This window comes from Cynocephalus volans, chromosome 1, assembly GCF_027409185.1.
Source record: "Cynocephalus volans isolate mCynVol1 chromosome 1, mCynVol1.pri, whole genome shotgun sequence".
Lineage (NCBI taxonomy): Eukaryota > Metazoa > Chordata > Mammalia > Dermoptera > Cynocephalidae > Cynocephalus > Cynocephalus volans.
This window is the reverse complement of record NC_084460.1, coordinates 169,629,148-169,656,834: the sequence shown is the minus strand read 5'-3', so window position 1 is coordinate 169,656,834 and position 27,687 is coordinate 169,629,148.

The window sequence follows — 27,687 nt, the reverse complement described above, 5'->3', positions numbered from 1 at the left end:
TTTTCTTGATTGTCTGAGCTTTCTGGGTGTTTGTGTGTTGAAGATGTGTATGAAAATGTTAAATGTTTTAGGTCATGTTCCATAAAAGCAGAACCTGAGAAAAGGATTCAGGTGGATGCAATTTGTGGGGGAGAGTGCTCTTCAGGAAAAGCCAGTAAGTGGGACTGGAAGCAGCATTGGGAAGTGGGGGAGACCTGAGCTAAGGTTTAGTCTCAGGTAAAGCCTTGCCTTGGCCTTATACACTGAGGGGTCGCTCTGGAGCATTAACAAGGTTATCCCTCCTGAAGTAACCCTATATCAGCCTTTGGTAACCCTACATCAGGCATCCATTGACTGAGGGCTGCTGGTGGGAGGGGAAATTCCCTGGAGAGAGACCCTCATCCTGCACAGTTAAATTCTCCTAAGAAGAGGCATCTATGAGATGCAGCAGCTGACAAGTTGGAAAAAAAAAAAATAGCACTAGTGAGATTATGGTTTGTTTCCTTATAGCTTTTCTACAATACCTTGTAGTGATGAGAACTCAGTGTAGTGTTTTGAGCTCAGATGCTGAAACAAATTTGAAATAATATTCCAACTCTATCACTTCGGAATTATTAGGGGAAGGTTAATTAAACTTTTGTGTCATGCATTTCTGCATGTGACAAAACACTGATAATAGAATAATATCTTTACCACAAGGCAGTTGTAAGAGTTAAATAAATAAGATCATAACTGTTAAGAATTCAACACTGTGTTTGTCCTGAATTGAGCAATACATAAGTGGTGTCAATTATCACTACTATTTTAATTTTCTATGAACATATGTAGGACTATAGGTGAATAACTAGAAAGTACGTTAGGTATACCCACCCAAATTAAGGAAATATTAAACATGCTTTTTTGCATACTGCTTTTGTAATAACTGCATCAGCTTCCTTTTCTGAAATCCATAAATATAATAATTTTGGTCAACTTCCCATAGATGGTAACTTTAGTTATTTTCTAATTCAAGCATTTATTAACAATGTTGTAATAAAAATTGTATATAGGTATTATGGGGTTTAAAATGTTATTCTTTTTTATTTTAATTTTACTTCTAGTTATTTTAAATACCTAGAAGTAAAATTTCTATGCTTAAGGCAAAGCATACATTTAAAGTGTTTGGTGACTTTTACCAGATGTTTTTCTGAAATATTGAAAAGTGTTTTACTGTAATTAACTGTGTATCATAATGCTGGTTTCTTTTCAAAATACACACTTCTCTCCCAGTTTTCACACATACACTATATATATGTATATATGTATATGTATATACATATATACATATACATATACATATATATATTCCTTTTTGCATATCTGGTATGTAAAAAATTCTTTCACATTTCAATATTCTTTTAAATATTTTTAGTATAGTGGTATTAAATATTTTCTTATGGCATTTTATCCTACTTTATAAATTACAAACTTTCCAATGCTGCTGTTTATAACTAATAATTCTTGGTTTAATTTGCAAGATATTTTATATATTATTTAGGACATTATAATATATCCCATAATTTCAAGAAAGAAGAGAAATATATTAATCACATATTCTCTGCCTGATAACTGTTTCTCTCTCTTCACTAGCAGTGCATTTCTTCCATGGTGTTTTTTATACTTAATGTCTCTAGTTTCTAACTTCTATTCTCTCTTGGTGTGTCTTAAGTAGAAACACAACTCTCACTTTTTATTGTAAAAGAGAGTAAAAAGCTTAAAATATTAGAGTATAACTTAATGTACTTATTATTAATTAAACACATGCAATTTTGCATGGAAAAACAAACAGAAGATTATCAGGAACCCCAAACAATCCAGAGATCATCACAATCTCATTTATCCTTCCACATATTCTGTCTTCTATGGTATTAATCTAAATTTTCTTTGGAAGTTTATCAGTTACGTATTTACACCTAAAATTACAGTTTCTTCTTGCATGTTGATAAACTTTATTTACATCAAGGAGAGCACAAAGCTTGTGTTTCTTTGTGCCTGTCTTCTTTGACTAAATAATATTGGTGAAATTTATCTTTGTAAACAGGATGTAGCAGTTCATTATTTTTACTGCTGAATAGCACTTCCTTCTGTGAATTAGCCCAATTTACTTTTACATTATATTATTGATGGACATGTGTGTTGTTTTTAGATCGTTGCAACTACAATTCTGTTTTGCAGAACTTTCTTATACGTGTTTCTTGGTGGAGATAAGCATACACTTATGAATATACATGTGTCCACTTCACCAGATATTCCTCAACTTGTGTAGAGATTTTTACAAAGTAGTTATAGCAATCTACTGCTTCACCTGTTGATACACATTCTCATGAATATTTTATATTTTGAATCTTTGGAATTTTAGTGATAAGGGTTGGTTCGTAACATTTTTTTTTCTTATTTTAATTTCGTAATAAGTAATGATGTTTAGGCCCTATTAATATTGGACTTTGGGATATTTTCATTTTATATTATTTTTTTATTTTTTATTTTTTAGTTTATTTTTTATTATTTATTTATTTATTTTTAAATTTTATTTTGTCGATATACATTGTGGCTGATTATTGCTCCCCATCACCAAAACCTCCCTCCCTTCTCCCTCCCCCCCTCCCCCCCAACAATGTCCTTTCTGTTTGCTTGTCGTATCAACTTCAAATAATTGTGGTTGTTATATCTTCTCCACCCCCCCCCGGTTTGTGTGTGTGTGTGTGTGTGTGTGTGTGTGTGAATTTATATATTAATTTTTAGCTCCCACCAATAAGTGAGAACATGTGGTATTTCTCTTTCTGTGCCTGACTTGTTTCACTTAATATAATTCTCTCAAGGTCTATCCATGTTGTTGCAAATGGCAGTATTTCATTCGTTTTTATAGCTGAGTAGTATTCCATTGTGTAGATGTACCACATTTTCCGTATCCACTCATCCGATGATGGGCATTTGGGCTGGTTCCAACTCTTGGCTATTGTAAAGAGTACTGCGATAAACATTGGGGAACAGGTATACCTTCGACTTGATGATTTCCATTCCTCTGGGTATATTCCCAACAGTGGGATAGCTGGGTCGTATGGTAGATCTATCTGCAATTGTTTGAGGAATCTCCATACCATTTTCCATAGAGGCTGCACCATTTTGCAGTCCCACCAACAATGTATGAGAGTTCCTTTTTCTCCGCAGCCTCGCCAGCATTTATCGTTCATAGTCTTTTGTATTTTAGCCATCCTAACTGGGGTTAGATGGTATCTCAATGTGGTTTTGATTTGCATTTCCCGGATGCTGAGTGATGTTGAGCATTTTTTCATATGTCTGTTGGCCATTTGGATATCTTCCTTAGAGAAATGCCTACTTAGCTCTTTTGCCCATTTTTTAATTGGGTTGCTTGTTTTCTTCTTGTACAGTTGTTTGAGTTCCTTATATATTCTGGATATTAATCCTTTGTCAGATATATATTTTGCAAATATTTTCTCCCACTCTGTTGGTTGTCTTTTAACTCTTTTAATTGTTTCTTTTGCTGTGCAGAAGCTTTTTAGTTTGATATAATCCCATTTGTTTATTTTTCATTTGGTTGCCCGTGCTTTGGGGGTCGTATTCATGAAGTCTGTGCCCAGTCCTATTTCCTGAAGTGTTTCTCCTATGTTTTCTTTAAGAAGTTTTATTGTTTCAGGGTGTATATTTAAATCCTTAATCCATTTTGAGTTGATTTTAGTATATGGTGAGAGGTATGGATCTAGTTTCATTCTCCTGCATATGGATATCTACTTCTCCCAGCACCATTTGCTGAAGAGGCAGTCCCTTCGCCAGTGAATAGGCTTGGTGCCTTTGTCAAAGATCAGCTGACAGTAAGTGTGTGGGTTGATTTCTGGATGCTCTATTCTATTCCATTGGTCAGTGTGTCTGTTTTTATGCCAGTACCATACTGTTTTGGTTATTATAGCTTTGTAGTATAGCTTAAAGTCAGGTAGTGTTATGCCTCCAGCTTTATTTTTTTTGCTCAGCATTGCTTTGGCTATGTGTGGTCTTTTATTGTTCCAAATAAATGACAGGATAGTTTTTTCCATTTCTGAGAAAAATGTCTTTGGAATTTTAATGGGGATTGCATTGAATTTGTATATCACTTTGGGTAGTATGGACATTTTCACTATGTTGATTCTTCCAATCCAAGAGCATGGGATATCTTTCCATCTTCTTGTATCCTCTCTAATTTCTCTCAGCAGTGGTTTGTAGTTCTCATTATAGAGATTTTTCACCTCCTTGGTTAACTCAATTCCTAAGTATTTTATTTTTTTGGTGGCTATTGTAAATGGGCAGGCTTTCTTGATTTCTCTTTCTGCATGTTCACTATTGGAGAAAAGAAATGCTACTGATTTTTGTGTGTTGATTTTGTATCCTGCTACTGTGCTGAAATCATTTATCAATTCCAACAGTTTTTTTGTAGAGGTTTTAGGCTGTTCGATATATAGGATCATGTCATCTACAAACAGGGACAGTTTGACTTCATCTTTTCCAATTTGAATGCCATTTATTTCCTTCTCTTCTCTGATTGCTCTGGCTAGTACTTCCAACACTATGTTAAATAGGAGTGGTGAGAGTGGGCATCCTTGTCTAGTTCCTGTTCTTAAAGGAAAAGCTTTCAGCTTTTCCCCATTCAGGATGATATTGGCTGTGGGTTTGGCATATATGGCTTTAATTATGTTGAGATACTTTCCCTCTATACCTAACTTATAGAGGGTCTTTGTCATGAATGAGTGCTGAACTTTATCAAATGCTTTTTCAGCATCTATAGAGATGATCATATGGTCCTTGTGTTTGAGTTTATTAATATGGTGTATCACATTTATTGATTTGCGTATGTTGAACCAACCTTGCATCCCTGGGATGAATCCCACTTGATGGTGATGAATAATTTTTCGTATGTGTTTCTGTATTCTGTTTGCTAGTATTTTAGTGAGGAATTTTGCATCTATATTCATCAAGGATATCGGCCTGTAGTTTTCTTTTTTGGTTATATCTTTACCTGGTTTTGGTATCAGGATGATGTTTGCTTCATAGAATAAGTGTGGGAGATTTGCGTCCGTTTCAATCTTTTGGAATAGTTTGTAAAGAATCGGTGTCAATTCCTGTTTGAATGTTTGGTAAAATTCTGCTGTGAATCCATCTGGTCCTGGGCTTTTCTTTGTTGGGAGCCTTCTGATAACAGCTTCAATCTCCTTTATTGTTATTGGTCTGTTCAAATTTTCTACGTCTTCACGGTTCAGTTTTGGGAGCTTGTGTGTGTCCAGAAATTTATCCATTTCCTCCAGATTTTCAAATTTGTTGGCGTATAGTTGTTTATAGTAGTCTCGAATGATTCCTTGTATTTCAGATGAATCAGTTGTAATATCGCCTTTTTCATTTCTAATTTTGGTTATTTGAGTCTTCTCTCTTCTTTTTTTTTTGTTAGCCATGCTAATGGTTTGTCAATTTTATTTATCTTTTGAAAAAACCAACTTTTTGATTCGTTGATCTTTTGAATTGTTTTTTGGTTTTCAATTTCATTCAGTTGTGCTTTGATCTTAATGATTTCTTTCTGTCTGCTAACTTTAGGTTTGGATTGTTCTTGTTTTTCTAGTTCTTTAAGGTGAAGTGTTAGGTTGTTCACTTGCCATCTTTCTATTCTTCTGAAGTGAGCGTTTAATGCGATAAATTTTCCCCTCAATACTGCTTTTGCAGTATTCCACAGGTTTTGGTATGATGTATCATTGTTTTCATTAGTTTCAATAAATTTTTTGATTTCCTGCTTGATTTCTTCTTGGACCCATATGTCATTAAGTAGAATGCTGTTTAATTTCCATGTGTTTGTATACTTTCCAGAGTTTCGTTTGTTATTAATTTCTAGTTTTAATCCATTGTGGTCGGAGAAGATACATGGGATAATTCCAATTTTTTTGAATTTATTGAGACTTGATTTGTGACCTAATATGTGATCTATCCTGGAGAATGATCCATGTGCTGATGAGAAGAATGAATATTCTGAGGTTGTTGGGTGGAATGTTCTGTAGATATCTGCCAATTCCAATTGGTCTAGAGTCTTGTTTAGATCTTGTGTTTCTCTACTGATTCTTTGCCTAGATGATCTGTCTAATATTGACAGTGGGGTGTTCAGGTCCCCTGCTATTATGGTATTAGTGTCCATTTCCTTCTTTAGGTCTAATAGAGTTTGTTTTATAAATCTGGCTGCTCCAACATTGGGTGCATACATATTTATGATTGTTATGTCTTCTTGATGGATCAGTCCTTTTATCATTAAGTAGTGTCCCTCATTGTCTCTTTTTATGGTTTTTAGTTTAAAGTCTATTTTGTCAGATATAAGAATAGCTACTCCAGCTCGTTTTTCTTTTCTGTTTGCATGGTAAATCTTTTTCCATCCTTTCACTCTTAGTCTATGTGAATCTTTATGGGTGAGGTGGGTCTCTTGTAGGCAGCATATAGTTGGGTCCTGCTTTTTGATCCAGTCAGCCAGTCTGTGTCTTTTAATTGGGGAATTTAAGCCTTTTACATTAAGAGTTGTTATTGAAAGGTGTTGATTTATTCCTAGCATTTTATTGCTTGTTTGGTTGTCTTAGGTGTCTTTTGTTCCTTGCTTTCTGATTGACTGTTTGTTTTCTGTGTTTGTTGATTCCTTAGGTTGTAGATAGTGTTTTTGTTAGCTTGTTTTCTCTTCATGAATGCCATTTTTATTATACTAGCGGGTTTAGATTTTTCTTGGGTTTTTATGGCAGTGGTAGTTATTTTTCAGGAACCAAACCCAGTACTCCCTTGAGGATTTCTTGTAAGGGTGGTCTTGTGGTAGTGAACTCCCGCAGTTTTTGTTTGTCTGAGAAATATACTATTTGCCCCTCATTTCGGAAGGATAGCCTTGCAGGGTAGAGTATTCTTGGCTGTCAATCTTTGTCTTTTAGTATTTTGAAAATATCATCCCATTCCTTTCTAGCTTTTAGGGTTTGTGATGAAAAATCTGATGTTAACCTGATTGGGGCTCCCTTATAGGTGATTTGACGCTTCTCTCTTGCAGCTTTTAAGATTCTCTCTTTATCTCTGAGTTTTGCCAATTTGACTATGACATGTCTTGGAGAAGGTCTTTTTGGGTTGAATACATTTGGAGATCGTTGAGCTTCCAGGATCTGAAGATCTGTGATTTTTCCTATACCTGGGAAGTTTTCTGCCACTATTTTGTTGAATATGTTTTCAATAGAATCTCCATTTTCCTCCCCTTCTGGAATACCCATGACTCGGATATTTGATCGCTTATGGTTGTCTGATATCTCTCTCAGATTTTCTTCCATGTCCTTGATTCTTTTTTCTTTCTTTTTGTCTGCTTGTGTTATTTCAAACAGCCCATCTTCAAGTTCAGAGGTTCTCTCTTCAACTTCGACAAGCCTGCTGGCTAAACTCTCCGTTGTGTTTTTTATTTCGTTGAATAACTTCTTCAGTTCAGCAAGTTCTGCTACATTTTTTTTCAGGACATTGATTTCCTTGTACATTTCCTCTTTCAGATCCTGTATACTTTTCCTCATTTCATCATGATGTCTAGCTAGTTTTCTTGTATCTCATTCAGTTTCCTTAGAATTATCACTCGAAATTCCTTGTCAGTCATTTCAAGGGCTTCTTGTTCTATAGGATCTAGAGTATGAGATTTATTAACTTTTGGTGGTGTACTTTCTTGATTTTTTGTATTTCTGGTATCTTTTTTTTGGTGTTTATTCATTGTGGCTGGGGGTTTCACAGTTCACCGGTTTGAGACTTATGTCTAACTAGGATGTTGCTGTGGTTGCCAATTTCGTATAGCTCCCTCCGTGACTGCTCAGTTGGCCTGTAGTGCCTTGTGTGTGTGGTTGCCTCGGGTCTTGGGCTTCTCCGGGGAGCCACCTTTCTGGTCAGCTTGGACTCTGCTGGGCTGGTGGATCACGTACCACAGGGTGTGTGATCTCTGTTGAGCTTTCACTTCCTGTGCAGGACTTCTCCCTGTTGCATGTGCTCTGGCCCAGGCTGTTAGATCGTGCAGTGGCGACCCCACCGGGTGTGTGGTTTCTGTCGAGTCTCCGCCTCCCTGGCCGCACGTCTCCCCACTCTGTGCACACTCTGCTGGGCTGGGGCGTGTCTTCTGCACCCCTCGTCTATCAGCTGGGCCTTCAAGACCCTGCTCGGCACCGCCTCGCCCAGGAAGTCTACCAGGTTTCTGCTGGGCACAGACGACCGGTCTCTCTGGGTGCCTTTGTAGCACTATGTAGATCTTTCTCGGGTCTTGTTCACCTTTGTATCCCCCCAGTATAAACCGAGTCTAGCGCCCACCTGCAGCCTGGTCTCCGGCAGGTTCAAGCGGACCTGGGAACTCTCCTACCACACTATTCCCAACCAGAAATTCGTTAGGCTTTTTTCCAAACTGGTGGCCGCAGAGATGGTATCTGCATCCCAGTAACAGGAAGTTTACCGGGGGCCGGAGTCCAGGGTATGGTGGAGTGACAGTCGGCCAGCCCGTACTTCCTTGCCCTCCCGACACTGGCCTGGGACACCCCCCGCCACCAGCCCCGCCAGAGAACCGCGGAGGGAGTTGGAGCAGAGGCCGGTCTGCAGGCTGCGGAAAGCCCGGTGCCAGGCCAAGCAAGTGGGAGGGCTCAGTGATGGCCGAGCAGGGCGGAGCTGCCCGCACCTGGGAAAATGGAGGCAGCACCGGGAGGTGAGTGGCCTGGTGGTGCAGGCAGGAGCCGCGTGGGCATCCACCCCCCCAACAGAGCTGTGCCAGGGATCACTCACAGTGCTGTGCCAGGTCGGGTGCTCGCTCTCTGTCTCTGGTTTGCCGCCTTTCCCAGTTCTCGGCCGCTGCCGCCTTGGGCTGTTCAGTCACGGCGCGGCTCGGGCGCTCCCAGGAATCTTCTTTAATGCCAGCCTGAAACCTCGAATCCTGAATAGGGCAGCTGGCCGCCTTCAGCGCGGCCCCGGCCTCCGGGATCCTGGCTGCATCCACAGCAGCCCTGGTGCCGTGTTCCCTGTTTCGAGACTCGCTTTTTCCTCTAAGAAACAGTTCTTTTCCTGCTCCACACTTCAAAGCTGTTGCCTGTAAATGAGGCAGCCTCTCCTGCCGGGGGCAAAGTGGCGGTCACCCCCCACGACCGGTCAGCAGCAGCAGTCCTCCCTTAAGAGATGGCGAGAGGAAGGTCCACAAGTTTCCCGGCTGCCTGAGTCCCAGTGGCCACCTTTTCCACCTCAGCTACTCCGCGCCAGCCGCCGCAGCCGCCGCCATCTTGAAAAACTCGGGATATTTTCATTTTAAAAGTAGCTGATGAGAGCTCTTTTTTACTTTACAATTTATTTTCCTTATATAGTTGCATATTTGTATATTTTGTTGATAACATTTTAGTTAGATAAGTTTGAAATATATTCTCAAAAAGGATGATTTTCATTTTCATTCTTTTCTTGGTCTTTTGATGATGTTTTTAATGTTAATAGAGTTCAATTCATTAAATGCTCCATTTGTGGTAAGTCCATTTTTGTGTATTGATTTAAAAATACAACCTACAGGTCAAAAATATATTTTCACATATTATAATATACAAATTAGATATACAATTTTATATATGAATTTAAATATAAAATTTACTTAGAAGAGATTTTGTGCAGGCAGAAAACAGGAGTCATTTCACTTTTTTCTAAAAATAGTCAATGGCCCCAGTACCTTTAACTAAAAAATATTTTGTCTGACGCTATATTTAATGAGTTCTTTCATTTATTCATGTCCCAATCAACACTATCAAAATTATTTAAGATTTGGAATAATTCCTGATATCTGGAGGAACAATTCTTTTCTCTTTTCTCTTCTTTGAAAATATTTTTGCTGCTCTTGTTTCTTTTTTTCCCCATTTATGTTTTAAAATCTACTTATTAGAGTTTTAGTTAAGACTGAGTTAACTCAAATTAATTTGGGGACAATGAGAACCATTGTAGTGTTGTCTTCCAATTCATATGCATGATATGTCTTTCTTGTTAATTAGTTATTTTTTAGAACTTCTCTCAGTCTTCTATAATTTTCTTTGTATGTGTCTTGCACGCTTTGTTGAATATTTCCCTGGATATTTTATATATTTTCCTGAAATTAGAATACAAATCTATTTTCATTGACAAGAATGTGTTGTTTGTAGAAGCTGAATAGAATTGTTCTCTGTCGACTTTCTATCATGTAAGATTTCTAAACTCAGTTTTATCACCCTAAATTTATCTCTCAGTCCTTTTGAGTGTGCTACATTTTCCTATTCTACATCTTTATAAAATACAGGAACTTTATTTCTTCCTTTCCTATTTTTATAACAAATTTCTTTCTCTTAGATTACTATACTGACTAGGATCTGCAATTCAGTATGAAATCAAATTTATGATCATAGGTATTTTTGTCTTTATTATTTTTTCTTGGCATGTTTGTCTTTTAAAACAAACATTTGATTTTGTTTATTTTCTCTCGTATTCTTGTCACTGTTTCATTAATTTCTGTTTTCATCTTTATTATTTTCTTTTTTCTACATATTTTCCTAACTTCTTAATATGAACCTTAGATTAGTGTCTTAAAACAATTATTTTCTTACTAATATTTACCTCAATGATTATATAATTTCCTTTAGAAGCATTGCATAAATATTCATGTGTATTTCTTTCCTTATCATTCAGTTAAAATGTTTTTACAATTTCAATTAGGATTTTTTTTAATCGTTGATTTAAAAGGATATTTTGTGAATTCACCAAGTTATAGGTCTTTTCTAGTTATTTCTTGGTTGCTAATTTCAAAAAATTATTTCATGAAAAAAGATATTGTTCTTATTTGAACCCTAGAAAATGTGCTGAGACTTGCTTTATAGCCCAATATATGATTACTTTTTTGCAAGTGTTGCATATTTTTAAAAAGTATATAAACGTACTAATATTGAGTCTGTTTCTTCATGTAGTTTTTGTTTTAAATTTTTACAACTATATTAATAGTTACATACAAATTTAGATTCTTAAATCTTCTACTATTACTGATATTATTTTGAAAGAAATTGCATCACTTCTAAATATCCCAGATTTAACAGAGCTGCATGTTAATTGGATATATTCCCAAGCACTGAACTGAACTTTGGACATTTTACTTTCATTATTCTCATCCTTGCAACTATCCTATTATGTTCTATTTTAATTAAATATATAATTTAAGTCTCACATTGTAATCTTATTACTTACATCATCATAGCGATTTATATACACCTATATATTTATTAGTTTCCAAGGCAGTATGCTAGTGGCAATTTCTCTAAGATTTTATTTATGTGTTTACTATGAAAATCTCTTTATAACTTGTTTATTCATTTTTTATATTTAATTAGGATCATTGGATTTCTTAGTTTTGTAGATTGGTATTTTTTGTTAATTTTTTAAAACTGTCAGCTGTTATCTCTTGATAAATTACTGTCACCACCTCCTCTATTTTGTTTCTTACCAGCAATCCAATTGTTTGTATATTAAACTTTCTATAACTCTCTCAAACAAATCCATCACTCAAAAATCATCTCAAATATCACCTTGTAGAGAGTGTTTCTCTTACTCATTTATTGGAAACTTTTTTCTTAATCTTCCTAACATAGTATCTTGTTCATTTCCTTATTTACCAGTTATTAGCTCCCAATCCAATGTCAACTCTAGGAGGACAAAGATATAGTATGCTTTCTCTTTCAGTTTATCTTCAGGGACTAAGAAAACAAAACACTTAATAAGCACTAATTAATATACTTCAGATAATGTTTTGGAACAAACGGAGAACAAAATTTTGTATATTTCAAGAAACTATTTCCACTCTCAATTCTGCCACTTAGTAAATTTTCACCATTAGCAAATCACTTACTTTTTGAGCTCCAGATTCTTTATCTGTAAAACTCAGATTAACAATAACTTCGTTATGTATGTGGTATGTTTTACATTAACTAATGCTCATATGTTATTCAATAAAATTTCTACCACATAAGTAAGACTTAATTTTGCCCAACACTGGAATAACAGTATATGAGCATATGCTGGGAAAATTGTCATTTAATAAATATGGAGATATGATTAAAGTTTACTTTCTTACAGTAGATTTGTAGGTTATTTTAAGAAATGATTACTTTTAACAAGTTTATTCAATTCTTATATCCATTCCAGAAGATAAAAAAAGAAGCAGGATATTTTGAAAAAATATTAATTTCAGATATTTCATAGGTTTTTACTTTTACAAATGTGTGCCTCTGTGATGGGCAGTTCAATAACGTGTTAAATGCCTTTATCTATTTTCACATCACAAACATTATCACTGCAGACTTTTTTTCAGTAGTGTTCCCAGAGTTACTTTTAAGGTCAAAATAATAGTATTTAGAACATTGAAACTGCATCTTAAGCCAAAAACCATGTTAATAGTATTCATTTCTGTAGAGTAAATATTCTGTAAAGCAAGATCCAAGTTGCTATTAAAATTAGATCTCCTTTTGTGTGTTCTTTTTGGTTGCCTTATAAAGAATAGAAATCTTAGCACAATAGAGATGGGAAAAAAATAGCTTGTGATTATTATTGTTCAAGTTATTAACGGTGTCAGAAAAGCAGCCATAACAAATAGGCCATAGGGAAAAATGAGTCCCTGATGAGACCTACCAGCTCAGTAGGCATGTAAAGCCTATTTGTTTTAATGGCATATTTTGACATAAACAAGGAAATGTATTTTGTGGGGACAATCTTAATTAATTTGGTTTTGGTCAGGCTATATTCCTTTCCAAATTTAAAAACAACAGCAATCAGAATACTTAAAATTAATTGTGATAGTTCAAATTATAACCAATTTAAAAATGCCAACCATCACAATGACTGAATCCTTTCCATGCAAAAATAACCATGCCGAGAAATTCCATTTGTAATAATATGTATAATTTTATAACATTCATTGGACACACTCTACACAGTACAAATATTTACTGCAGTATATGAGGCCATGCACATGTATGCATGCTCATGCTAATTATTATTTGAGTCTAACAGACAACACAATTTTAATTAAATTGTTCTATGCCTACCAGCAATCAATTCATTATAATGTCTTTCAGTGGAAAATATACTCAATTTGGAAAAATCATACTGTTCAGAATCAGTTTCAGGTGTGCCGTAAAGCAGAAAAGTTAAAAGTATTTTTTCATTTATTATTTTAGGCAAATATGTTTCAATGAAATAAATAAAATCTGGGTTAATAACAATTCAATAAAAGATAAAATTTAATCATTGTCCATACAATCACAGCTTTATTAGCCAACTAAAGATTCCAATCTGACAGCAATTGAGACAAAATGTTACACTTATTTAACGTCTCATTGCCTGAAGCATGTTTCTATATTTATTCACCGGATTTTAAATTCCATAATGACGACTATTCTCTTTTCGATAACCTAACTAGCTCCTTCCCTTGAAATGGTATTTTCTAAGGTGTAATGTTTAATTTTATTGTTTTAATAGAACAATTCATATTTTCTATGCTTCATTTACTAAAGTTCTGACAAAGGCTAATAAATCACAAAAGTTGAAAATCTTAATATTTTTACTAATCTAAACCCTTAATGACCAATTTTTAAGGACAATTTTTTTTTCTAATTTTAATAAATGGAATATGTGACCCCTTTAAAAAAAATGTAAAGCACAATCACCAGACCACAATAACAGTATGCAACCTGTCTTTATGCTTTATTTTTCTTCTTACTTATTGTTTTTTATTGAAATGTATTGATTATAACATTTATGTAATATAGAATTATATTTCAACACATATATATATATATAAAATGTAAGATCAAATCAGGGAAACTAGTATATTCTTCATCGTGAAACTTAATCATTTCTTTGTGATATGCACATTTGATCTCCGATCTTCTAGCCATTTGATAACATGCAGTAAATTATTGTTAATTATAGATGCCTAGCTCTCCTGCACACCAATACATCTTATTTTTTTCTATCTAGCTGCAATTTTGTGTCCATAAACCAACTTCTCACTATCCCTCCTCCACCCTCTCTTTTCCTGCCTCTGGTAACCACAGTTCTACTCTCTCTAGAAGTTCAAATTATTTATTTATTTGTTTACTTACTTATTTATATTAGTCCTCACATAGGAATGAGAACATGCAGAATTTCTATGACTGGCTTAAGTCGCTTAATACAATTTTTTTCAAAGCTCATCCATGCTACTGCAAACGGCAGAATTTCATTCATTTTTTTATGGCTGAGTAGTATTTCATTGTGTATATGTACCACATTTTCTTTATCCAATCGTCCATTGGTGGACATTTAAGTTGGTCCCATATCTTGGCTACTGTGAGTAGAGTTGCAATATACATGGGAGTGAAGGTATCTCCTCAACATGATGATTTTCATCCCTTTGGGTATATACCAAGTAATGGGGTGGCCGGATCATATGGTAGATTTATTTGTAGTTGTTTGAGAAACCTCCACACTTTTACGTAATGGCTTCACTAATGTACAGTCCCACTGACAGTGTAGATAGGTTACCATTTCTCCACATCCTCACCCACATTTGTTATTTTCTGTCTTTTTTATAATAGCCACTCTAAATGGGATGAGCTATCTCAATGTAGTTTTGATTTGCATTTCTCTGATTAGTGATTTGAGCATTTTTTTTATACACTGTTGGCAATTTGTATGTCTTTGAGAAATGCCTATTCAGCTCCTTTGCCCATTTTTTAATTATATTATTTGTTTGCTATTGACTTGTTTCAGTTCCTCACATAATTTAGACATTCATCACTTATTGGATGCATAGTTTGCATGTATTTTATCCCATTCTGTAGGGTGTTTTTTATTGTGTTGATTGTTTTTTTGCCGTGCAGAAACTTTTTAGTATTATATAGTCCTGCTTGTTTTCTTTTCTTTTGTTGTCTGTGCTTTTGAGGTCTTATTCATACATCCTTTGCCCAGTCCTACATCCCAAAGTTTTTTTTCCTGTGTTTTCTTCAAGGGGCTTTATAGTTTCAGGTCTTATAGTTTTCATTGTAGGTATCTTTCACCTCCTTGGTTAGATTTATTCCTAGATATTTTATTTTTGGGGTAGCTACTGTAAATAGGCTTGCTTGCTTGATTTCTTTTTCTGCTAGTGCATTGTACATTGACTTTTGTACATTGATTTTATATCCTGCAACTTTACTGAATTCATTTATCAATTCTAATAGTTTTTCAGTGCAGTGTTTAGTTTTTCCTGTATGTAAAATGATGCCATCTGAATGCAGGGACAATTTGACTTTGTCTTTTCCATTTTGGATACCCTTTATTTCATTCTCTTGCTTGATTTCTCTGGCTAGAATTTCCACTATGCTGTTAAATAGGAGTGGTGAGAGTGGGCATCCTTGTCTTGTTTCTGTTCTTAGAGAAAAATCTTTCAGCTTTTTCCTGTTCAGGATGATGTTAAGCTAAGGGTTTGTGATGTACAGCCTTTATTGTTTAAATATTTTCCTTCTGTACCTAATTTGTAGAGAATTTTTATCATGAATGGATGTTGAATTTTAACAAATGCTTTTTCTTCATCTATTGAGATGATCATGTTTTTTTTGTCACCGATTTTGTTGATGTTGTGCATCACATTTACTGATTTGCATATGTTGAACCATCCTTCCATCCTTGAGTGAAAAGCTCTTTATTGCAGTGTATAATCTTTTTGTTGTGCTGTCAGATTCTGTTTGCTAGCATTTTGATGAAATTTTTTGCATCTATGTCTATCAAGGATATCGGTCTGTAGTTTTCTGTTTGTGTTGTGTCCTTGTCTGATTTTGGTATCAGGGTGATTCTGGCTTTATAGGATGAGTTGGAGAGAAGAGTTTATGCTTCCATTTTTTGGAATAGTTTGAGAAGAATTGGTATTAATTCTTCTTTATAAGTTTGGTAGAATTCAGCAGTTAAGCCATTTGTTCCCAAGAGTTTCTTTGTTTGGAGACTGCTGATTATTGATTCAATCTCATTGCTCATTATTGGCCTATTCAGGTTTTCTATTTCTTCTTGGTTTAGATTTGGCAAGGTGTGTGTGTCCAGAAATTTATCCATTTCCTCCAGATTTTCAAATTTGTTAATTTATAGTTGTTCACAATAGACTCTAAGTTTTGTTTGTATTTCTTGGCATCAGTTGTAATGTCTCCTATTGTATTTCTTATTTTTGTTATTTAGGTCTTTTCTTTTCTTAGTCAGTCTAGGTAATGGCTTGTAAATTCTGTTATCTTCCAAGGAAACACAACTTTTTGTTTCTTCAATCTTTTGTAGGATTTTTTTGGTCTCTATATCATTTAGCTCCGCTCTGAACTTTATTATTTCTTTCTGTCTACTAATTTGAGGATTTGAGTGTTCTTGCTTTTCTAGTTCCTTGAGATATAATATTAGGTCATTTATTTGAAATCTTGCTGCTTTTTTGATGTATGCACTTATTGCAATAAACTTCCCTCTTAGTACTACTTTTGCAGTATTTCATAGGTGTTGTATGTTGTGTTTTTATTTACATTTACTTCAAGATTTTTTTTGACTTCCTGCTTAAGTTCTTCTTTGACTCATTGGCTATTCAGGTGCATGCTGTTTAATATTCATGTATTTGTATAGTTACCAAAGTTTTGCTTGTTATTGATTTCTAGTTTTATTCCCTTGTGACTAGAAAATATACTTTAATAATTTTATTTTTTGATATTTGTTAAGATTTAATTTGTGGCCTAATATGTGGTCTATCCTGGAGAATAACCCCTGTGCCAATAAGAAGAATGTATATTTGTAGTTGTTGGATGGAAGGAACTGTAAATATCTGTCAAGCCCATTACTGTGTGTAAATCCAATTTTTTTGCAGATTTTTTTGTCTTGATGATCTGTGAGAGGTGTACCAGTCTTCAGGAATGACGTAAGGCCCCATTCAGTTGGGTCTATGTTTCTAATAGTGTACATATTGACCCTCTTTATCCTGAGAATGGTCCTCTCACTGCTCTAAGCTTCCTGTTCACAGGGTGCAGGTGGCCATGTGGACTCAGTTGTGAGAAGCCCAGTTCAATGATGGAACCTCAGGACTGTGGAAATGCCTAGGCTATTGACCCCCAAGGAAAAACACACTTGGATGTTGGCTCTGTTCCCCGAATGGCAAAATGCGATGTGGCAGCCTGGGACCTGGGGGGTTGGGGCGTCTCATCTTAAACTCCCTTCCCAGATCAATGCAGTCATGTAGACTCTCACCAGCTCCCCACACTGGGCACATGGCCGGCTAGGGCCATGCAGCTCCCTTATAACTTGGACCAAAGCCATCTGCAGTGCCCCACTTGCTCACTTTTCTCCTGCAGGCCGAAACTCCTCCAGGGTCCTTGCTTCTCCAAAATAGGTGATGGGGTGATGGACGTTACGTATTTTCTTCTGTTCTCCATGTCACTATCTTGAATTTCTGTTGTCAGTAGCATCACTGCTACTCTGTTGATGTGTTCCAATGCTCTCCTTCAGTTATTTTCATCCAAGCATATTCACTGATCTGTCTGTCTTTGTGGGAGAGATGAGCAGTGGATCATTCTATGGCCATCTTGCCATGCCCCTCTGTTTATACCTTTTCTATTTTTTAACTTCTTTTCTTTACTATTTTTTTAAATTTTAATATTTACTTGTACATATTTATGGGGTACAGTGTGTTATTTTAATACACATTTATACTGCACTAACCTTAGAGAGGAAAGTATTGTTTTGCACCCATTAGTGTACCACTTCTCTTTCTCCCTGCTCACTCTCCCCTCCTAGCCTCTGGTAACCATTATTCTGCTCTCTCCTTCTATTAGAACTAAACTTTTTTGTTTTGAATTCCACATATGAGTGATATTATGCAGTATTTGTCTTTCTGTGCCTGATACCAAAACTGGAGAAAGACAGCAAAAAAAAAAAACAAAAACAAAATGCTACAGACCAATATCCATACTGAACATAGATGCAAAGATCATCAACAAAATACTAGCAAACAAAATTTAACAATATATTAAAAAGATCATACACTATAATCAAGTGGGATTAATCCCAGGGATGCAAGGATCATTTAACAAATGCAAATCAATAAACATGATGCATTACATCAACAGAATAAAGGAAAAAATGCATATGATCATCACAACAGCTGCAGGAAAAGCATTTGATAAAATCCAACACTGCTTCATGATAAAAACACTCAACAAATTAGGTACATAAGGAATGTACATCAATACAATAAAGGCCATATACAACAAACCCACAACTATTATTATACCAAATGGACAAAAATTGAAGGATTTTTCTCTAAGATCTAGATGAAGACCAGTATGCCCATTTCCCCACTCTTACTCAACATAGTACTGGAAGTTCTAGCCAGCACAATGGGGCAGTAAAGGGATCAGAAGGAAAGACATCAAGCATCCCTATTTGCAGATGACATGATCTTATACAAAGAAAACCCTAAAGACTTCGCCAAAGCATTTATAAAACTAATAAATGAATTTAGTCTAGTTGCAGGATATAACAACACACAAAAATCAATAGCCTTCCTATACACCAACAATGAAATAGCTAAAGAAGAAATCAAGTAAATTTAACCGAGGAAGTGAAAGATCTTGCAATGAAATACATAAAACATTGGTGAAAAAAACTGAAGAGGACAAAAATAAGTGGAAAAATATCTCATATTCATGTATTGGAAGAATTAACATCATCAAAGTGTCCATATTACTCAAAGCAGTCTGCACATTCAGTGCTATCCGTATTAAAATACCAATGACATTATTCACAGAAACAGAAAAAATGATCTAAAGTTTGAATGGAACCACAAAAGACGCCATGTAGCTAAAGCAATCTTGAACTAAAAGAACAAAGTTGGAATTGTTAGGTAACTGGAACTGAAAACCTGAATTTTAGAAAGCCCCCACACTTTGGTTTTGTTTCTCTAAGTTTTGTTCCTCTAAGTTTCTATCTCCCTATGACTCTGTTCCCACAAGCAGGCTGAGCAAGCTGTACCTAGGGTGTAATATTGTAACTGCTTCCTCCAGCTAGTCCATGGTTTCTGTCTCCCCACGTCTCTGTTCTCAGGAACAGGCAGTATCCGTAGTGGAACAAACATTGTGACTGTCTTCCTAGGCTATGGCAGATGCCAATCTTAACTCTATAAAAGAAGACACCCAACTGCCTCTCAGTGCTGATGCCATTTTTCAGCTCAGCCCAGCAGGTCCACTTGCTGCTTGTTAATAAGATCTTCTTTTCTTCCTTTACCTGGCTAGCATCTCCTTCCTCAGCAACCTTACAGGGTTCGTCACACTTCCTGACTTCAAAATGTACTATAAAGCTATAGTAACCAAAACAGCATGTTACTGGCAATAATATCTGACAAACTGACCAATGGAATAGAATAGAGAGCCCCCAAATGAACCCACACACCTATAGCCATCTGATTTTTGACAATGGTGCCAAAAATATACACTGGAGGAAAGAAAACCTCTTCAACAAATAGTGTTGGGAAAACTGGATATCCACATACTGAAGACTGAAACTAGACCACTGTCTCTCACCATACATAAAAATCAACTCAAGATTCACCAAAAACCTAAATTTAAGACCTGAAACTATGTAACCACTAGCAGAAAACATAGGGTAAATGCTATACAAAATGGGAATGGGCAGTGCCTTTTTGAGCAAGGTTATAAAGACATGGGCAACTCAAGCAAAAATGAGACTCAAGCAAAAAACACAAATGAGACTTCATCAAACTAAAAAGCTTCTGCACTGCAAGGGAGACTGTCAACAAAGTGAACAGACAACCTACGGAATGAAAGAAAGTGTTTGCAAACTACACATCAGAGAAGGGGATAACATGCGGAATATATAAGGAGATTATAAACTTAACAGCAAATAACTTGATTAAAAAATAGATAATAACCTGATTAAAAAATGGCAAAAGAACTTAGCAGACATTTCTTAAAAGAAAACATACACATGGCCAACAGGCACATGAAAAAATGTTCAACATCTCTAATCATTAGTGAGATGCAAATTAAAACACGATGAGATATAATCTTACTCCTGTTAGAATGGCTATTATCAACAAGACAGAAATTAACAAACGCTGGCAGGGAGGTGGAGAAAATGGAACTCTCCTGCATTGTTTGTGGGAATGTAAATTAGTACAGCCATTATGGAAAACAGTAGGGAAGGTCCTCAGAGACCTAAAAATAGATCTACCTTTTGACCCAGCTATCTCACTACTGGATATATGCTCCAAGGAAATGAAAACAATATATCAAAAAGACATCCGCACTTCTATGATAATCACAGCACTATTCACTATAGCCAAGAGATGGAATCAACCTAAATGCCCATCAACAGATCAATGTATTAAAAAAAACAGTGGCACATATACAAATTAGATTACTATTCAGCTATAAAAAATAATGATACCCTATCATTTTTTGCAACATAGAAACCTCTATCTACATCTGCTTTATTTTTCAAAACCTTTTAACCCGTTGATCTTCAGCATCTTAATCAGTTCCATCTGCTTTAACAAATTACCATAGCCTGGGTGGATTAAACAACATTTATTTCTCGTAGTTCTGGAGGCTGAGAAATCCTACATCAAGATGCCTGCAGATCTGGTGTCTGGTGAGGCCCCAGTTACTGATTTGTTAATGGCTATCTTCTCATTATATCCTCATTTTTCAAAGAGCACAGAGGGAAAGGGAGAAAAAGAGAGCATCTTCTTATAAAAACACTAATCATTCATAAGTGTGGAGTCTAATGCCCTAATCATGCATCAATGGTCCCACATCCTAATATTATCTCATGCATAAGAGATCGACTTTTCCTCATGGGAGTGATTTTTCTTTTCTCAAAAGACTTTCTCTTCCATTAAACATGTTCACCTCTACTAAGGCCTCAGATTTCTCAAAAATCTTAGGTTTCTCTGATACTGTTTTTTGTCATTCTTGGTTCATGGGTCTATTTTCTGCACAACATTGTCATTTCATAAATAGTGAAGCTGAGAAAGTGAAACAGTTTTTCTCTCTACACATAAAAATAATGGTATTTGGGACTCACTAAGAATCCTGAGTGTGTCTAATTTATAGTCGAATTCAGGAACCAGCTGGCATTAGCTAGGGAGAGGCAATTGTTAAATGTTAAGGAATGTTGTGAGCCAGCCAAGGTGGAAGTATTCACTACATGATGCTGCAAATCAGGGTGCCTGTCCTCACCACTCGGAAATAGTTGTGGAACCACCACTGACATTGGGCCGTATGGGACGTTACTTTGGGTAAGAATCTTATGATTTCTAGAAGCCTTTTTTTCTAGCTGAGATGGTATGTTAGGCAACATCAAAATTCTTTATGAGGACTTAACAAGTTACCAAAAGTTCTGGATAATTTACTGTCTTTTTTCACTGGAAAATCTCAATATTAAAACTGCTATTAAATAAAAATTTATGCCCATTATACCTTTTTTTCTCATTTTTAAGTTTAAATAATATTATGTTTAATATTTTCTGAAAATAAAGTTGGCAAACTTTTTTTTTGCCAAAGGTCAATGAATAAATATTTTAAGATTTACAGGCCATTATAACCCTTTGTATCTATAAAAAACATTCTTAGCTCTCAGGTCATATAAAACCAGGTCATGGACTGATTTGCGTTGACGGCTATAGGTAGTCAAGCCCTCTAAAATAACAGCACCTTTCGTCTTCATTTCTTGTTATGTCAATTTTAAGCAATAAAGGAAGATTGATATCACCCTTATCATTATAATTGCTTGTTTTTATCTTATAAAAAATTATACAGTATGTATATATCATCATTTCATCATTGCTTTACTTAACCTCAGTGTCTTAGTCCACTCAGGCTGCTATAATAATTTATAATAAACGGGTAGCTTAAGAGCATCAGAAATTTATTTCTAATTTATTTTCATTTCTAGATGCTTGGAATTTCAAGATCAAGGCACCAGATTTGGTGTCTGGTGCGAACCTATTCCCTGGTTCCTAGATGGCATGTTTTTGTGTCCTGATATAGTGGAAAGGACTCTCTAGAGCCTCTTTTATAAGGACACTAATCTTTCATTCATGAGGGATGCACCTCACGATCTAATAACCTCTCCAAATCCCCACCTCCTAATAACATCACCTTGGAAGTTTGGTTTCAACACGTCAATTTTGTGGGTAAACACAGACCAAAAGCACTCCAGATGAATGTTTTCTTGGCAGGTTTATTCACAGAGTAAGTCTATTAAATAATTACAAACTTAAAGTGGTAGAGTTTACCTTAAATTGAAATGTGGAGAGTTGCAACATTAGATGTGTTCCTATGATTGTGAAATATCTTAGGTCGTGTGACTGCTCTTACTACACTACAAAGTCTTACCCCTAATCCTTCACATATTTGTCATACTTGTCTATTTGAATTTGAAATCTCTGCTATAAATGAACAATAAATCTTTGCTTTAAACAGTTTAATGCCTTTCTATTTTTCTCCTAAACATCATCTTTGCCTCATCTATGTCTGATAGCCTCCATTCCACACAGCCTAAGGTTCCAATGTATTCTGTGTTTCTGCCACACAGCAATGTTTTAATTTTTCTAATATGCTTTGCAAACTACATCGATCATGTCTTTTAACGGGACTTTCCCACATTTTTTTTTCTAGTTAACTAACTAGAAAACAAATTTTCTTCTCTCCACATCTCATCACTTCAGAAAGACTTCTCTGACAACCCAGAGAAGGTAAATAGCAGTAATAATCAATAATTAACAGCAATTTAAATATTTATATCCTTTTACTAAGGACCAGACAGTGTTCTTAGCACTATACTTATAAACTCATCCTCACAAATTTCCTAAGCAGTTGACAACTATTATTATCCCCATTTTTGTAAGCTAATATTTATTAATAGCTTACAATGGTATGGGCCCTATGTTAAGTATATTATATTCATATTTTCACATTGTTATTACAGGAGACTTTCAGAAATCGTGGCTTTTAGTTAAGGGAATAAAGTAGTGATTATGTGGTGCCTAAGTAATTCCTATTATTTTTTCACAAAAACTGCAAATTCACTTTATTTTGAAGGGAAACAAAACTTGACCTCTCAGTTTTTTTTTACTTCCTTAAAAATAATAATGTTTGCTTTCAATACATGTTAGCTCATAAAACCAATGTCCCACATTAGATCTTACCAAAAACTGTATCATCTTTTAAATCTCAGTTCCCTCGCAATAGCCTAGAAAACCTTCAATTCTAGAATTTTTCTTTTACCTTCACTATGCAGTTTTCTAAGCAACTGGAACTTGCATGATAAAACCCATTCTATACATGGTAGTTTCACTCTAAATTTAAAATTGCAGATTCAACTTGAAATTCGATACCTCTTATATCACATTATACATGAAATAATAAATCAATTAAAATTGAGGTTTTTTAGTTATGATGCATATTTTGCACTCTAGATCTATGTAGTAGCCATGAGCCATATGTAGCTATTTGAGTTTAAATTAATTAAAACTAAATAATTGAACAATTCATTTTCTTAATTGCACTTGCCATATTCCAAGTATATAATTGCCTCATGTAGCTAGTAGTTATCATATTGAAAAGTGCAGATTACAGTACCTTCCTATCATCACAGAAATTTTACTGGATAGCACTGCTCTAAGATAAAACTGTATAATTATTCAAAGAATTATAGTTATAAAGATGTGTTAACTATAATAGATGTTATAAGATGTTTTAAAAAGAAACATTTAGAAATTCTCGACCAAGATATTTCAAGAAAATTAATCAAGACGAATCCACACACGTATCTAAGCATTTTAATAACCCCCATGAGTAATTCAAAGTAAAAGTAAAAAAAAAGTTCACAAAACACATCAGCAATACTCTCAAACACACACATATATATATGACAGTAAGTGTAATGACTGACAACCCATTCATTTCAGCATATAAAATATTCACTAAGATAGCCTGTATATTATTAGTACATGAAAACATATATCTATGCATTGTGAAGGACTGAAATAATACTTGTTTTCTAACCATGAGAGTAAGAGATACAATCAGTATTGGTTGGTTTAGAAAATCCCCAAATATTTGGAAATAATGCATTAATTAAATAAGAAACCCTGTGGAAAGTAGAAATAATTTTGAATTGAAGAACATGAAAATACATTTTATTAAAATATGTCTGATGCAGCTAAAATGGTGCTCATTAAACAATGTACAGATTTAAATTGCTTTATGACAATAGCAATAATTTAGCACATTAAAGAAAACTTGGAGGAAAGTAATATAATTATCTCAATAGAAGCAGTACATACAAAAAAAGACAGATATGGAATCCATTTATTATAAAAACTCAACAAATCAGGAAAAGAAGAGATTATCAATAGGATTAAAGTGTGAAAACATACAAGTATCATCATACATAAGGCCAAAACTTTAAAATTTTCCCATTAGATTGAGTGTGATGCAAAGATGTATACTCTCACCCGATCTAGTAAGATTTTGCTGGAAGTCATAGCCAATGCAATTTGGCAAAACCCCAAACCAAAAGGAACAAGCACAACTGTCATTCTGTGCAGAATGTATGTTGACTATATTTTAAAAATCATTAAAATTTTTTTAAAAAATTCTGGTAGTGAATTTCATGTGACTGCTGTAGATTTATTGACAGAAAATTTATTAAATTTCTAAAATTAGCAATAAACCTTTGGAAGGTAAATTTTTAAAATATTAGTTACAGAGTGCATAGATAAACTTTCACATATATGGTCAAATGATTTTTGACAAGGATGCCTACACCATTCAATGGGGAAAAGACAGTCTCTTCAACAACTATTGTTGAGAAAACTAGATAGCCACATGAAAAATAATGAAGTGGGCCCTTATCTTATACTACACACAAAAATTAACTCAAAATCAATCAAAGACCTAAGTGTAAGTCCGAAAACTATAAAATTCTTAGAAGAAAATGTAGGATAAAAGCATTACAGCATTGGATTTGGCAATGATTTCTTTGATATGATACCAAAAACACAGGCAATAAAAATAAAAATACATAAACTGGACTACATCAAAATTATAAACATCTGTGCATCAAAGGACACAATCAACAGTGTGAAATGGCAACCAACAGAATGGGAGAAAATATTTGTAAACCGTATATTTGACAACAGATTAAAATTCAGGTATATAAAGAACTCCTTCAACACAACAACAACAACAACACAACAAATAACCCAACTAAAAAATAGGCTAGGGATGTTATACAATATCTCAATATTTTAACACATCTAAAAATAAACACTTGGGTATCCCCTTAACTCATCTTCTCTCAAACTTTAATATGCCTCTAAATCATCTACACATTTAATTAAGTAAGACAACTAGAAGTCATTCTTGATTTCTCCATTTCTTTCACTCATGTTCAATTTGTACAATTCTCTTAGCCATGTATGTATATAAAGCCATATATGTACAATATAGATTTTATGTATAATATCTCTAACCACTTATAATATAAAGCCGTCACATATATATGTAATTATGTTACACATATGCATGTGATTTATATTACATTACATTAATTAGCCATTACATATGCATATCTCTTAGCACTTTATATATGTATGTAGTATGTGTGTGTATATATACGCACACATATATATATATAAAAGAGAGACAGAAATAGAGAAACAGGTGGGCATATATGGACATTTATGTATATAAAGTAATGCATGTGTCATACTTTATACCAAGCATTGTTTATATATAATAAAGACATAGTCTACTAAAAACATAAAAATATAATTTTAAAAACATTCCATAGTATTAGTCTACTTCTGTTGCTTATAACAGAATGCCTCAAATTGAGTAATTTATAAAAGAAAAAAAATGAAATTTATTTCTTACAGTTTTGGAGTCTGGAATTCTGAGGCCCAAAAAATACATCTCCTGAATGGGAACTCTCTACAAGATTCCATGGTTACCAGGGTATAATATAGTGAAAATGGGCTGAGCAAGAGAGAGCTAATCCTCTCACCTGCCCTCCTTATAAACCCATTAGAACCACACCCATTACTCCATGAATGGATTAATCCATTCACAAGGGCACAATCCTCACAATCTAATCACCTCTTAAAGGCCCCACCTTTCAAATACCATAAATGGATTTTCCATTCTCATAACAATGTTTTAATGGGAGTCGAGTTTCTAATAAATTAACTTTTGGGGGGGCATATTTAACCCACAGCACATAATTAATGTATTTTATTTTCAATGAATTAAATGTGATATATTTTAAACATTAAATTAAAAATTGTAAGTAGCATGAAAGCAGGAACAATAATCAGCTAAACTAAAATGTAGTTTCACTGACTATATTTCTGAAGAATAAAAATAATATGGCATACTTTTCTCACAGTTATATAAATAATACAAATATGTCTATACATTCATATCCCCAGCACAGAAACTATATGTATATACTTATCTAATTCTGGATTAATGGAGTGATCAGTCTCTGTTTTCTTAGCAAATGCAATATGTCATGCATTTTGCAGACTTCTAGCTCTCATGGTAACTAGAAGTCATTTTAGATTAAAGTAAAACTTTAAACTATCAGGGTAATATGTGAAGCAAGATAATTGCTGCTCAACAATGCAGAAAATAATATCTATCACCAGCATACATTCTAGACTAACACCTGAAGCACATTTTTTCACCCTTTAATTTATTAGTGCAGTTTACAGATTATGCCATGGTTAAATAGCATTAAGAAAATTGCTAGGCTCTAAAACATAAAAATAGATTTAATTTGCACCTGTGTTATATGCCCCATATGTTTTCTCTTTATATGGTTGAGAACATGCAACTATGCAATTACGTTGAAGTACCATTTTTATGGACTCAAATTGCATAGAAAAAAAGTTAACTTTTTATAAAATTTAATTAAAAGTTTATTAAAAGAAAAAGTTCATGTCCTGTTGGGTGTATATTTTGGTTTCATTTGTCATGTAATGAATTACTGTTTCTTACATAATAAGTAGCAAAAAGAATTATGAAATTGAAATGATATATTAAAATTACAAAACCAGTATATATAAAATAATGTCAGACTATGTAGTTAAAACTAAAAGCTCTTTTATATCTGTGAAACGTAATTTTAGGGAAAAAATGAACAATTTCTATTTCTTTTCAATTGCACTATCATTAATTCACAGAAACATTTAGCACACATTTAACTATTCATACTTAATACTTTCATATGTTCATACTTTTATGAAAGGAACACTATAATAATTATTTGTTACTTGAATTATTTCTCTAGGAACTGTAGTGGTTCCTGCAAATGTTTTCCTTTTATTCTTCAGTATAGGATATACCACTTACAGGAGATAAAAGTTCACAAACTAACTGCTTTGTGGGCACAAAAAATTAGGGTTTCTCTATGTCAAACAGCTGAAAAAAATATATTAGCTTAAAATGAATTTTAAGTTATAGAAAACGGATTAATTAGAAAATTGGTCAGTTAGAGAAATTAAAGTGATGAGCAAAATTTCAGGTTGCTTTGATTTTCTTTAATGATTTTCTGCTTGTTGAA